Here is a 14,466-nt window from a genome sequence, read left to right on the forward strand (position 1 = left end):
GAAAGTACGAACGGCGAGCTGACGAAGAGAACGTAGGCGAAACACGAAGAAGTGCATTACCGAGGCATAAAATCAAGAGAGACAAGCCGACAAACCCCCTCCCGCCCGCAAATAAACGCAACGATGTAATTACGTAATGTCAAGGAGATATTAGTTTTGTTTTTTCAAAATGTAAATTGATGTATTTATAAATACAATTTACATCAATTTACATTTTGAAAAAATGAAAGAATAAAATAAAAAAAGAAAGAATCTGCGATTGTCATGTTAATTAATAATGTTGTCTTTTTCCCATTTTCTTGATTTTGTTTCATTTCGCAATTCCTTTCACTTACATTAATTTACATCAAAAATAATCTGCTTATGTATTACCTCAAACAAGAGATTGAATATTATTTTTTCAACTTTAAAATGAGGTAAAGACGATAAAAAAGCTAACGCCGTTGCCCGACAAAGGGCAAATCGCATTTATTGGCAGGTTATTCGAGTTTACCCGCAAAAAGCACTCGCTTTTTTTTACGTTGTCAAGTGTGGAAGAAGCGAGGTTACGTGTGACGGCTTTGTTATATATAAACAGTGCAATAAGAACATAAGCAAAATACGCTCTTTTATTAATAAAAGATAAGTAAAATAAAGTTAAATAAAACTATCAAACGGTTTCTTATATTCATTAAAAAATTTACCTCAATCCAACTTTGTTTTATATTTTATAATAACGATGTTTCAGCACGTTAGTCGAGATCCAAAAGGAAAAAAGGGAGAAAGAGGACCCAGACAGATTTTTCTAAAATAATTCAATTTAAAAAAAAACCGGTTAAAGGGATCCTAAAGTCTATTTTACCGATTCAGTAGGATTTATGTGTCATTGACGCATCACTACACATTACTACATCAATATCGCATGCATACATAAGTATAAATTTGTGAACTAATTATCTTTCATATTTATATTAATCTTTCTACTATTAATCTTTCATATTAAATATCTAATTTTAAGAGCTCAAGTTGCTTCATATCAATCCCTAGTCCAAATCAATATTGTTTTGTATGTACAAAGTATAACTTGCATATAAAGCAAATGTTATTACAAGTCGACAGAAGCCGATAACAAGATTATAATTTTCCTTTTTCGTTTTTGGCATAAAGTGTCTACTACATTATCATTCATATTTTAACCGAGGAAAAGAATTTTTATATTCGTATATATAAAGGCAGTTAGAAAAATACTTAAAAAATAATCAATAAAACAAAGACGATTTCAGGGGAACTTTCAATCCCCTTAAAAGAAAGCGTTACGTGCCGTCCGCTTTTGGACAAAGGAATATATAAGAATACGTAAAATGTCATACGGTCGGCGAGATCCGAGTCTTTTGTGTCAAAAAAGAGAAAGGGGAATATCACGGCGAGAAGGGATGAGAGGCAGGCTGCGTTATATACGCGGAAGGGATGTAAGGGAAAAACGTGAGCCGACATGTGCCATCGGCCGACGCGATGCGGCGCATGACGACGACCCAGTTTGCCGGCTCTCCGGGGCGCTCCATGATGCGGAATCGACTTGCATAAACGCTACCGGCGGGCGGCTCCTTCGAGCTTATCCAAACGTATCTGGAGCGGCTTTGCATCTCCATTCCGCTTGGCCGGGTCGTTCCGTCCGCAATTGCGAAACGTCCCGTTCGCGTTGTCGTTGCCGAGTTCGATTTTTCGAGAGGACGTTCCGAGTGAGCGTAAAATCGCAAAATGAAGGAGACCCGGCATTCGACAGAGAAATGGATCCTATCTATTGGGGATACTTGGTTCCTTGCTTCGTCCAATCTTTCGTGCCATGGCAAATCGTAACACGATAAGCCGTATATATATATATATGCCGCGAGAAAAATGGAAATACTATTTTAAAGTAAAGTGCGCTCTTTGCCTCGAGATAAATTTAGAAAAATACATTTAATATATTTTTTAATACTTCTTCAATTGCGCGTCAATTTCAAGAAAAAGACGACAGACCACGTGGAAATATGGTTTTGCTAAAATGTCTAAAAATTTAGCTAGATCTGAAAATTATTTTGTTGGACCAACAAAATTGAGCATGATGATAAACTGCAAAAAAATTTTGACATTCTAGCAATCAATTTTAAGTGTTCTACATAATTATTCTGGTTCAACAAAATATAAAATATTTTCAGATTTGTATTAGAAGACAACTCGAACATGCACTAACAAAAAATAGTTTGTATAATATGAGACTTGCAAAAACTTTCTTACTTTTTCATTTAAAATTTTTGTTACTTTATTCAAAATTTGATTATTCTAATCAAATTTTGACAAGAAAATTTTTTAATGAAAAAGTAAAAAAGTTTTTGTAAATCACATATTATAAGTCACTTCTTTTAACGTGACGAATAACGACAAAAAGTTTTAATATTCAGCAACTATTCTTCAACCAGTTTTAGCGTCCTACATAATTATATTAATGTTTCAAAAAAATTATTTTTACATCTGTATCTAGCTAAATTTTTAAATACTTCAGCAAAACTATATACACATTTGTATCTACGCAAAAAAAAAAAATAAAAACTTAAAATAAAGACCGTTCGCGATGAAACACGGTAGCTCGCTTGTTTCCATCGCTTCATTTACGTTATAAGAGAATGTGCGAGGCTCATTCACCCGCCAGGTGTGCATAGTGTTCGTCTCGGGCCAACGAATGACGATGCATAAAGTCGGCCGGAACCGTGGCACACGTCAACGTGGATAGTTATTAACGGGTTGTACAGCACGACGACGCGATATTCTCGGGAGTTCGCCTCGTTGGTCGGAGCCAAAAGTTATCCTGACTTCGGAAACTTCTCGAAAAGGGGGCTGCCGGATAATTCTCTGTTTCTCTCCATCTCCTCCCTCTCTCACCCTCTCGAGCACTTTGAGTTTTGATAGTTTCTGACCCCCGCACACGTCGCGAACAAGATTGCAAATTCAGCGCTGCTGCACGTGGTTCGCCGCAAGTGCATCGTAAAAGAAACAACACGTATATTGCAACGCGGATACAATTCTTGCACCCGAATCGGTATGCGCAAGAATGTAGCATAAATATATATTAGCGTCGAAACACTACTACGCAAATCGTTTAACAACGTTTAACAGTAGATTCTTAAGATCATTATGAGACAAAAATTCTAATATTAAAATGTTGAGGCTGTAATAATTTTTCAATTATAAGCTTTAAAATTAGAAAATCATACCACCTATATAAACGCGCATTCAAATGCGAAAATGAAAACTATAATAATATATATTGTCACTTCTTGTTTATATAAAGATTACGTATGAGATAAAATTATTGACATTTGTAATTATTGATATTTATTACATTGACCAATTATTGGAGCTTCAACATTGATTTTTAGAATTTTCGTCTCAAAATGATCAGGAAATGATCTCTTAAGCGTTGTTACGATCTTTATGGGACATCCATAGCGTTTGAGAATTAAAAAGAAAGCAGCAATTTTCTAAATAATTGTGAGTAAAATAAAATGTAAATTGAGTTACACTTAAAGAAAAATTTTACTTTTGAAATAATAGAAAAATGAATTTGCATATTTATTATTAGCACATGGAGAGAATTTTCTTTTAAAATTTATTCTGAAAATATGGTAGTTGTGATACAATATAATATTTTAAAGATTTTTACTATGCACTTCAGTAAAATTGATCAAACTTATTTTACACTTTATTGTAGTTTTATTAATGAATAAAAGAGATTTAAAATTCTTCGAAATACAATGTTGTCCCATGACTGTCATATTTTCAGGATAAATTCTAAGAAAAAATTCTCTCCGTGCATAAAAATATTTTCTAATGTAGACACAAATTTGTATAAGAATATTAATATATTTATTTAGTCATTTTTTCAATCAAGTGACTTACCACTCGGACTTGATTTACAAGCAGCTTTATCTCGCTCGATTCTTTTACATTCTCTTTTCTATACTCTCGATTCTATGTCTAACATCCATTCCACAGCTTGCTTTTCTTCCCTCTTCATCTACATATCCTAGCTTTATTTTCATTTTCTTCCCTACACGCACATTAATTTATATAAATAAAATATAAGTTTACATAATTAAAAAAATAATAAATAGAATATGTATTATAAAAATAATGAAACAGGATATTTAACAAAATGTTTTGATGCATTGCTATCAAAATGCTTTTGAGATTTTTTCAAAAGAAATACTTACAATATTATCCTTTCTAAAATAACAAATTCAATTATAATGTTTAAAAGAATGCATAAATGTTATCAGATAGTCAATTTATTATTCTTGTTGTTACTTATAGTGTGGAATCGCGTGGAATTTATGAACATTACGCGACTCTGTAATTATTCACCGAGTCATTAAATACTTTACCGAACGTAAAATGCGGCCACATACGCAGCTATAAGCAATGCATGAAATTTTAAAAGTTCGGCGGCTATACTGAACACGACCGTGGATATTTTTAACACATATATTTCCTGTTTCGCGGTATATAAATATTGCATGGCGCTGCTTGCTCTCTTTAGGGCTGAAAATTCGAACGGGAAATACCTCAGGCTACTACCTCGCGCTTTTGCACGGCTTTCAACAAAAATCCCGTCCGTGCGCAAAAGTGAATTATATGTTTCTACAGAGTGAAAAGTTTCCTTTGGAAAACACGGACTTGCTACAACCCGTCGCCACTCTACCTTTTCTCCCTTCGTCTTTTCGCTGCTGTTGGAATAAATTAATAGGCGAGGTGGCTCGAATGCCGACTGCTTTTTTACAGAAGCTGAGTAACGAAAAACTAAGCCAAATACAGGTAGATACATTCACGACGTAAGATTAAATATAGCGATAAAATCAACGATCGTATAAAACTCTAACAATTAAAAAAAACCGTAAGATAATCAAATGCCGATATTAAATATTATTTCTAAAACGCTCACTTTACACAAATGGAAAGTTTAATTCACAATCTCAACTTTTCAATCACTATATTCTCCATCATCATTCGTATCACGATAATCAAAACGATTAAATCATATTACGCAAATGAATAAATAATTATTTTACTTCACCCTTTATATAAAGCTTTAAGCTCTGGTAATTTAAAAATTCGTAAAATGATAAAATGTCGACATTAAATATTCTTAAAATGTTCACTTTACAAAAGTGCAAGTAGAAAGTTTAATTCACAATCTGAACTTTTCAATTATTATATTCCTAATCATCATTCAGATTGCGAGGATTAAAACGTATAAATCACATTACGTAAATAAATAAATAATTACTTTATTCTACCCTATGGGATGAAATTCCCTTAGACATTGGGAAAAGGAATTCGGGCAGAGCTTCCCCTAATACTACGCCGCTTAAATCCGATAGTAATCAGATTGACAATACGTATAGTGGATTAGCGGATCGCTTTCGGTCTGGCATTGAGCTTAACCCGCTATTAATCGATACTCAGGCGAAGGTCGTACGCCTCCGCGGCGTCTCCGGTTATATTCGGTTAATTCTTTCGTCCCCCCCCCCTCCCCCCTTCATCCTCTCGCCCGCACAATTGCCTTCCTGCAGGAAACCATCGCGTGTGTGTCCATCGCCATTGATTGGCAAACCATTGGGATGGCTGGTTGGATGCTTCGATTATACTGATGTACGGGACAAGTTATAGAGAAATCGTGCATGGTTAGTTAATATTAGAGAATTTCGCAGAATTCAATGCCGACCAAATTGAAGCCTGATATTCTGTCGTTTTACTACATTATTAATTTGTACGACGTTAATGGCCAATACTCGTTTATTGTATCTCGATAAACGATGAAACTTTGATGCGCTACCTTCATGAATACGAAAAATATGTTTCCTCTACGACTTTCTGTTTCTGCTTAAAAAGTGAAGTTCTCATTAAGAATTAAATAATATTAATCCTTCTGCAATTTGGATCCTTTTTGCTATTCTAGGCTTTGAAAAAAATGTAGAACAAAATCAGGATTACTTTTCAACATATCTATTACACTATCAAGTAATTTCTTAACTCTTGTTTAAAATTTATTTAATCCGCCCTCATAGAAAGGATAATTTTGCTGAAATAACTAAAAATTTAGCTAGATACAGATCTGAAAATAATTTTATTGGATCATCGAAATAATTATGTAAGATGCTCAAACTAATTTTGCAATAATATCAAAACTGTTTGCGATATTCCTCAATATGTTTGAGATTTCTACGCAATTATTTTGATGGTCTAACAAAATTACTCTCAGATCTGTATCCAGCAAAATTTTTAAATGCTTCAAAATCATTCTTTCCATATTTCTTTGCTTTAAACAAATTTGAAAGTGAAACTTTGCTTGTTCCAAAAAGACTCAAATTATTTTGATTTGAAGATTATTTTGATTAAGAATATATGAGTAAAAATCTCTAGTTTACTAAAAGCAGCTATAACAAAAATAAATAAAGATTAATTGGATGTAGAAGAAAATCAGTCAACGATGTAACCCTACTTACAAGTGCATCCCTCGATCGCTGCATCAACATACACAGCGTATAACGCATAACGGAATTTATTACGTGAAATTTCACATATTCCCAGGCAGCCACCAAGTCGGACGTAATTCTCGAAGCCTTCGTGCCTCCAGGAAGAAAACCGATGACTCCTTCGAAAGTTGATGTTAGTGCTGCCGAAGCAAGCACCTCCCTCGTGAATAATAAAAGCGTAGCGCTGCCGACTCGATCGCCTCGAGCCACAGGGTTAGGTTTACAGCTATCGCACATTCAGGTATCACGTGCACATATACACGCGTACTTGCGCGTATACGTGAGGCCTACGGGCTTGTGCAAACTGGGTCACGATGACGTTTACAGGCATAAGCCTAAACCACGACTACGAGGGGTCAGTTCCGAGTTCGTTGGCCTTGAACCTGCGGCGAGAGAGTGTTAACTGGCGGAATATACGGCGGCACAAGCGCGGTCAGCAGAGGACCAGCGTTTTTACAGCACGACGATGCTGTGAATGCTTAAACGGCTCATTTACATCGAGGCCCTTTCCGCTAATTTGCACGTCCCTTCATCAGCGCGAGACCCGAACGCTGGCGGGGAGGGGGGGAGGGGGGGGATGAACGCGGCTTCGCCAGTAATTATACGTGTTTGAAGCAATTACCGGCGAGGAGGCGGCGGCGGCGGCGGTGGTAGCAGGGATGATTTTCATGAGAGAACCATTATTTCGCGTATCGCTAATATCATTGTCTCCACCGGCGTTCGCTACCGCGAAATTACCACGAGGCGATCCTCAAGCGATTAACATCCTTCGATAATTAATTAATTAATTAACGCTTACATAATCAGCGTCCCGGCCGGACAAATGTCTCTTGTGTTGTTACGTTACGATCCCAAGTATAAGCGCTATTTACTATTCGCAGCAAGCTTCGGTAATTTGACATCAATGTCAGTAACTGCATGGTTGTTTCGCGCACGCAGCATGTTTCGACTCAGATTTGCATAATATTAAATTTTCCTCATGTAATTACACTTCACTAAGGAAATGTTACCCAGATAATAAATCGTTCAGGTATATCATTTGTAATGAAAGATAAAGTTGCTCGAGATCAGAAAAATTTCCTTCATCGAGCAACCTTATAAACTCGTAGCATAACGTTGTATTTTATATTTGTAGATATCTCTTCGAAAATCTAGATGAAAAATTATTCGCGACATTAAGCGCTATCGCCCCGGAATCGATAAGTATTAATTCTTATTATGGAAAGAAGGATTTTCTTGAAGTATCTAAAAATTTAGCTAGATAGAGATCTGAAAATAATTATTGGATCATCCAAATAATTATGTAGAAAATTCAAGCATGATGAGAGTAACGCTGCAGAAAGTTTTGACATTTGAACTACCAGCTTCAGAGATATATAATTATTTTGATCTAGTCTAAAATTATTCTCGAGTCTGCAGGAGTTGGAAAATTTGTGATAAATTTAATACATTTCACATATCTCAAACAATCCACTCCAATTTTTGTGTTAATTCAATACAAAAATATAATAGGCAGTAACACAAATATCATGTAAAAAAATTAACGCAAAAGAGATAATACTGACACATTTATAAACAAATTGTGAAAGCATTTTTTTCAGTAAAATTAATATTTATGATTATGTTAAATATTGTATTTCTTTATCTTAGGATTTACGTGTTAAAATATATTATTTTTATCCTATTTGTTCACTTACTCATAAATTGTGTTATGTTAACACTAAAAAATACTGAATATCAATTTAACACAAAATATTTAAATAACATAATCACTTTATTGTTAAATTAATGCTCGAATATATTACAAATATGTTACAAATTCAACACAAAACTTTAATGATTTGAGTGGATCGTTTTTCTAACACAAATACAAAATGTTCTTTACCGTCGTCTCTAACTAAAGTTTTAGATACTTCAGCATACTTTTCTTCTTTCGTATAAAGAAATAAACCGAAAAAGGTTCTTTGCACGAAAGAAGGAAAATTCGCAAGAAATTTCGGTGGAATCCTTGCAAAGATCGCAGGTAAGTTAGTTCGGAAGTGATTACCACCTTTAGGATCGAAACGAACCAATGACGAGAGTGAGAATGTTAAACGAACCTTCGGAGTTTTAATCAAGTCGTTCGTACTTCCCATCAACGCTCCATTTCGTATTTCCCACCCTCTCATCGTCTTTCGGTCAGAAAAGCAAAAGACTTGGTTAGACGTCGTTCCGCTTAGTCGTTGACTTCCGCTTGATTTGCATCCAACAGTCACCCCGATATCAACCTTATGAATAACCACACCAACGAGTCGGATCACCGATGAGGGGATGAATCCCCTTGTGGCCCCTTCACCAAAGAATCCCCATCGTGAGAACGCAATTCCGCGACAATATAGGATAAAGGACGGATCGCGGAGAATGTAAATGTCATAATTCTGACTAATCGCCTAAAAATATTAATATAACGCATTTCACAATTGATAGCATAATTTAACATTATGTAAATTTAGTTTAATATTATATCGATACTACGAATAAAATAAATAGCTTGATAATAATAGTAATAATTGTCGTTTAGAACAAGTGCTATCAAAATAACAATGTGTTATTATAAATAAATACATAAATTGTAGTCTATTACAAATATCAAATTTTTTATAAAATGGAAAGCAATTATTAAATATGCTGATCTGTTCAAATTTACTGTACGATCATATCGATTGTAGGTCAATATGATTAAAAAGTTGTTTAAAAATTGTTTTCACAAAAAAGATTTTACATTAATAGACGAATATCATCAATATTTATCAAATATCAGAAAAAAAATTTTTTAATAAAACAAATTAGTAAGATAATACATTTTTAAATCCAACGGATTAATAATAATTGATGTCTGTGAAAAGGATAAAAAATTAACTTATTTTAAATCAAATAAGAAAGCCTGAATGCAATGTCGAGTAAGTATAAACTCAGCCAGGATTAATTAAGTATAATACTTCGTAGTCGCACGCGAATTTCCGGAAAAATTTCGTATCTATCACATTTCCATTTTTCAACCGCCCGTCTTCCTGCACGAGCAACCTAATAATACGGCAATGATCCTTTCTCTTTCTCTTTCTCGATCCGTTGTCGACTCGCGAACCGCGCAAAATTCATTCACGAATTTTTTCTCTGCACAAGCACACACACACACACACACACACACACATCCAGAAAATACGGAAAATACACAGACGTTACCAAAGGTTTACTCGACGGAATATCCGAACACACAACGAATACACGACGGTGCGCGCGGTGCAAAAAGAGAGAAGAGGAGAAGCACAGAAGAGAGGGAAGAAGAGGAAGAGGAGGTGGAGGTGGGTCATCGACTTCCTCGATATGACGCAACGAACACACACATACATGTACGCGGATACACTGACATTCATGCTCGCGTATCACGGGACTCTCTGAGTAAGCGAGTCTCGGTCCGGTAATCTCTTTCTTCCGGAAGTGACCCTCTCTCTCATATACTCGAATGAATCCTTCGAGAGGACCGAATTCTGTAAGGAGAATTTCGACTCCACGGAATGAGTCACGCGGATATTCGCGTGGCTAATATTACTCACGATTTTCCTCAGAATCACGCGCGCTTCCGTTGTCGTGACCGGTAAATTCGGCGCGTGGCAATTGATTAAGGAGGGTATAATCTTGGTATAGCTGGGCATTTCGCTTAAATTTACGTGACTCAGCGGGAAACTCGGAAATACAATCTGAAGGAAATAGCTTACGGATAACTAAACGCGACGATCGCTCCTGTTGAAACACAGCTCTTGTATACACAAAAATAATTGAATGCAAGTTACATAATTAAAATTAAACAACTACGCAAATTTCCTCAAATTTCATCCCTCGGGTATAGTTACATATATAATATATAAATGTAGTAATAAGTACTGCGCATTCTCTTAGCTTTTGTGTTTAGTTAGAAAGAATTAAACTTATTGGGAGAAAATTGTACTAAATTTTAAATAGTTGTTTGTTGAATAATATCAACTTAATATTTACTTGCGGTAAATAAACATTTAGTAAAGATGATAGTTAAATCAAATTGATTGATTCTTGTGTACCAAATGAATATATATTTACATTTAATAAATATTCAGCTAGTACTATTCAAATAAATGTTTATTAAAATTTAGTACTTTTTTCTCAGTTGTACTAGCATCTCTTTCAACTTCATCGACATCCTTTTTACTCGATACTTTAAAGAGAATGATAGGCTTCAAGCTACTCATTCTAAACAATAGTGACAACTTCATAGGAATGCAGAGTCTATTCTTCAAGTGATTGGAAATTCAAACAATTCTTTTTAAAGAATATCATCACATATTTTCGATAAATGTCATAATAAAAGGAAATTAATCAAAATGATGATTCGATTATTTCACTCTCGTAATTGAAAATCTATTAAACGACCAACAATAAATACAAAATGTAGAGAAAAACGCAATTTCTCTTAGCATACTTCATTACGCAGAAATCGATCAATTAATAATATAATGCGTAACAATATTCTTCGAATTCCCCTCAATTTATTACATAAACCTAAATTAATTATATCATCAATAAATTTAAATCCGCGATTTATAGAACCGCTTTAAACGGTTAACGTGAAAATTTTCACGAGGACGCGAATAATAAATACGCAGATAAAACATGTAAATCCCCTGATATACCTATCGGATCACGTATCAAACTAATAAATCAGTCAAGTAATTAATGGCAAAGTGCGACAGCTCGTCTTCTTTTCCTTTAAACTTTCAACAGCACGAACGTATCATAAAAGTGGGGAAACATTTTATCTAATAGCAAATTTGACTAGACACACTAGTATGCATTGATGCATATTAAAGCCATTGTACACTGATTTAATCTGAATGTAAAAGTAATAAAGTACTAATATTTCGAATTATAAAACACATATTAGGAGACGCGATAGTGTCTCGACGCTAAAACAAATCAATCGTGCCATAGTTTTACTTAACAGAACGATAAAATATATTAAGGATAACCCATTTTTATATTTGTATTAACCATTTCAGATCTGATTTTATTTTCATTTTCATGTCAACAAAAATTTTTTTTAATTCAATTCAAGGACAATTCAAGGACAATTCAACTTTAATAAGCAATTCATACTAAACAATTAATTTTTTTCCAAAATTTTGACTATTTTTCTAACGTATACACTATTATGTACATCTGATTTCAGATGATGTTGTTAGAATTAAATAATTTTAACGGATAATGTGTCTTCTAATTTGTATATTACACAGAGTCTGAAGGAATTAAATACAAATCTTTGTCAATTTATGTACGACTTTCATATGCACCAGAACGCACGCACTGAACGCGTCCAATCGAATTCGCCATAACTAAAACGCGTTGAATCTCGCGTCTGATGCGTTAAGGGGAAAAAAAAATAAAAAAAAAAGAGGGGAACGCGTGCGAGTGTCGCTAATAAAACATAAACCAGTCAATCGCGCGAATTAGTTAATACACGGATTCGCATAGTTATTCACGGATTCACACATGCGTGGAGCGATTCGAGAGACGTAACGAGGGCACGAGCTAGAAGAGAGGAAACAGGAGGAGGTGGGGAAAAGGAAGGGTAAAAGGATGGATACGCGGACAGCTGGAGGGCGGGATCGCAGGGGTGGATTTAATCACGTTAAGTAACTCCGACCTGGCCGCATAGAAGCCGAGCGAAGGGTATTCGAAGATAAAGAGGGTGGTGGGAGAACGTGTTATCGACCCTCCTACACTCCACCTCGCCGGCCTTTTAGCAGTGACCAACACACGTATACAATTTGCGCACGTACGCGCGCACATGCAGCACACAAACACGTGCCATTTCCTTCTCGCGCGTCGCACATAGGTATTTTAACCATTAAACGGTTTGCCGTCTTTCCAGCGCCCACGTCAGCATATTCGACGGATTAATTGGCAGTCATACGCTCTCCGATAGATAATCGAGAAAGTCATACGTCGACCCGGCTAAATGAGTTTCGCGATTGATCATAGGAGTATCACGTTACTCCTGACACGTATAGAGAAAGTGGGATGAGGAGAGAAGGTCTGGTATCGAAGGGGCTTCGATAATTTCAGATAATTAATTATCGATCAATCACATCGCATGAATAAACTATTCGAGATTGAATTACGTACTTCACGGTTGTTCGCTGTCATCTTTATAAAGGAAATGATTTACACCTCGAGAAAAAATTCCGCGAGTCTCTGCTCGCTCGATTAGACTTGATATAATAACCTGATGGATCTCGTCCGGATGAATATCTTGCTCTCCTGACATTAATGTTCTTCGTTTAATATTCATGTCGTGTAATGACACGATTTTTGAAATAAATATAAAGTAACAAATGCGTTAATTAAAAATGCTTATTAAAACGATGCTATGAAAAAGAGTCAAGTCTTGTAACAACTTCGTAATGTTTCTTTTCAGTCTCATCTTCGCTCGGCGTAACAGAAAAATCACAATTACTCGGGCAAGATTTACCCAGCCCGACTCACGGAAAATTAACGAGTAATTGCGTGACGAAGTCCTACTCATCCTTTCTCGCCGCGTTATTAATTAATCAAAGCATGACAAGAGAGAGAAAGAGAAAAAGAGATGTTCATCGGCCGCTAACGAAAAGATGAACGCGCGAGATGGTTTCTTTATTTTCCAACGGTCTTTCCCTCCTACGATTCGGTCTTATCCATCCTCATCTAGTTATTTATCGTTAGAAGAGCAATCCCGAAGCAACCCTACAGTAAGTGACGGGTTAGAAAAGGCGTTGCTCGTGCCACAGGGGTGGCGAAAGGGCGGTCTTAAGCAAAAGGGAAAAAAAACGTTCACTGAAAAAAAATTTACTAAATCTTAATACATATTTTTTTGAATAAACTTTAAGTAAACCTTTACTTGCAGTAAATAACTATTTACTCAACAAAAAATGATGGTTAAATCAAATTAATATAAATATAAATACAATGTTTTTATAACAATATAAATATATGTTTTACTTTAAAAAATATTTACTTAAAGAACTATTTAAACATTTGTTTTTAGTATTTTTTTTTTCAGTGTTACAAACATGGCGTGGTGTAGATGGAAAAAGCTGGAAGGAAGCAGAGAAGAGACTCCTCGTAGGGCAGGAAAAGATGGCGAAGAGGGTGGAAACGAAGTAGAACAGCGACGAGAGAACCTACCTAACCTTCCCAGCGTGGCGTACGGCTGAACCCAGGGCGTTATTAGGAAAATGGACCTTCTTCTCCCTGTCTTCTTTCCTACCGTTCGCGCTCGCTCACAATAAACTACGCGGGCGTCTTGCCCTGCTGCTCCTTCGCTTTAGTTTGCCTCTCACCCTTTCGCTCTTTCTCACCCTCCATCGTCCCTTCGATCCCTTCCCACCGCGCGCTCAGCAGACGTTGAACTTTTTGACGTCGGGGCCAACCTGCCGCCGACAATTTACTTCTTCAGAGGCAAGAGCCGAGAGAGGCGGCATAATATATCTTTCCACCCTTCGATTCGGATAATGGCGTGTGCCGCTACGCGCGAGTACTCGTCGGATACGGAAACGATCATTGTTTATCGCACTGCCGAGTGCGAGTGGATACGATAAGGTGAAATATTCATTTCATCGCATTACTTCTTTCCTTCGTAGTTTGTAACTGGAATTATAAATACTATTCTGCGGCGGGAAAACAAAGGAGCGCGGCAAGCATCCCGGCGAGTAAAGTGAATTATAGTTTAAACAGTTGGAATTTTTTTGCGCCGGAAGTTCTTACGCGGTACCAGTAAAAGGCGCGTTTCTCTCGAAACTAAGTCATAATTCGTTCGTAATTTATGACTTATCTTGTATTTATGATGTTAAAAAGAGACCGATTTCTG

The 14,466-nt window shown here is 35.8% G+C and overlaps 1 protein-coding gene and 1 long non-coding RNA gene across 6 annotated transcripts in view; one reads left to right on the plus strand and one right to left on the minus strand.

Moving 5' to 3' along the window:
• The window catches only part of lilli (AF4/FMR2 family member lilliputian), a 301,708-nt gene that overhangs the window by 50,617 nt on the left and 236,625 nt on the right, over positions 1-14,466 (minus strand). The gene's annotated exons all lie outside the window — the stretch shown is intronic.
• LOC105154761 (uncharacterized) overlaps positions 1-14,466 on the plus strand; it is a 42,074-nt gene that overhangs the window by 10,672 nt on the left and 16,936 nt on the right. The window contains exon 2 of the long non-coding RNA XR_847240.2: positions 1-14,466. This exon is cut by the window's right edge and continues 16,936 nt beyond it. This is a non-coding gene — a long non-coding RNA (uncharacterized LOC105154761).

The sequence above is a fragment of the Acromyrmex echinatior genome, chromosome 1 (assembly GCF_024713525.1).
Source record: "Acromyrmex echinatior isolate Ae372 chromosome 1, ASM2471352v2, whole genome shotgun sequence".
Lineage (NCBI taxonomy): Eukaryota > Metazoa > Arthropoda > Insecta > Hymenoptera > Formicidae > Acromyrmex > Acromyrmex echinatior.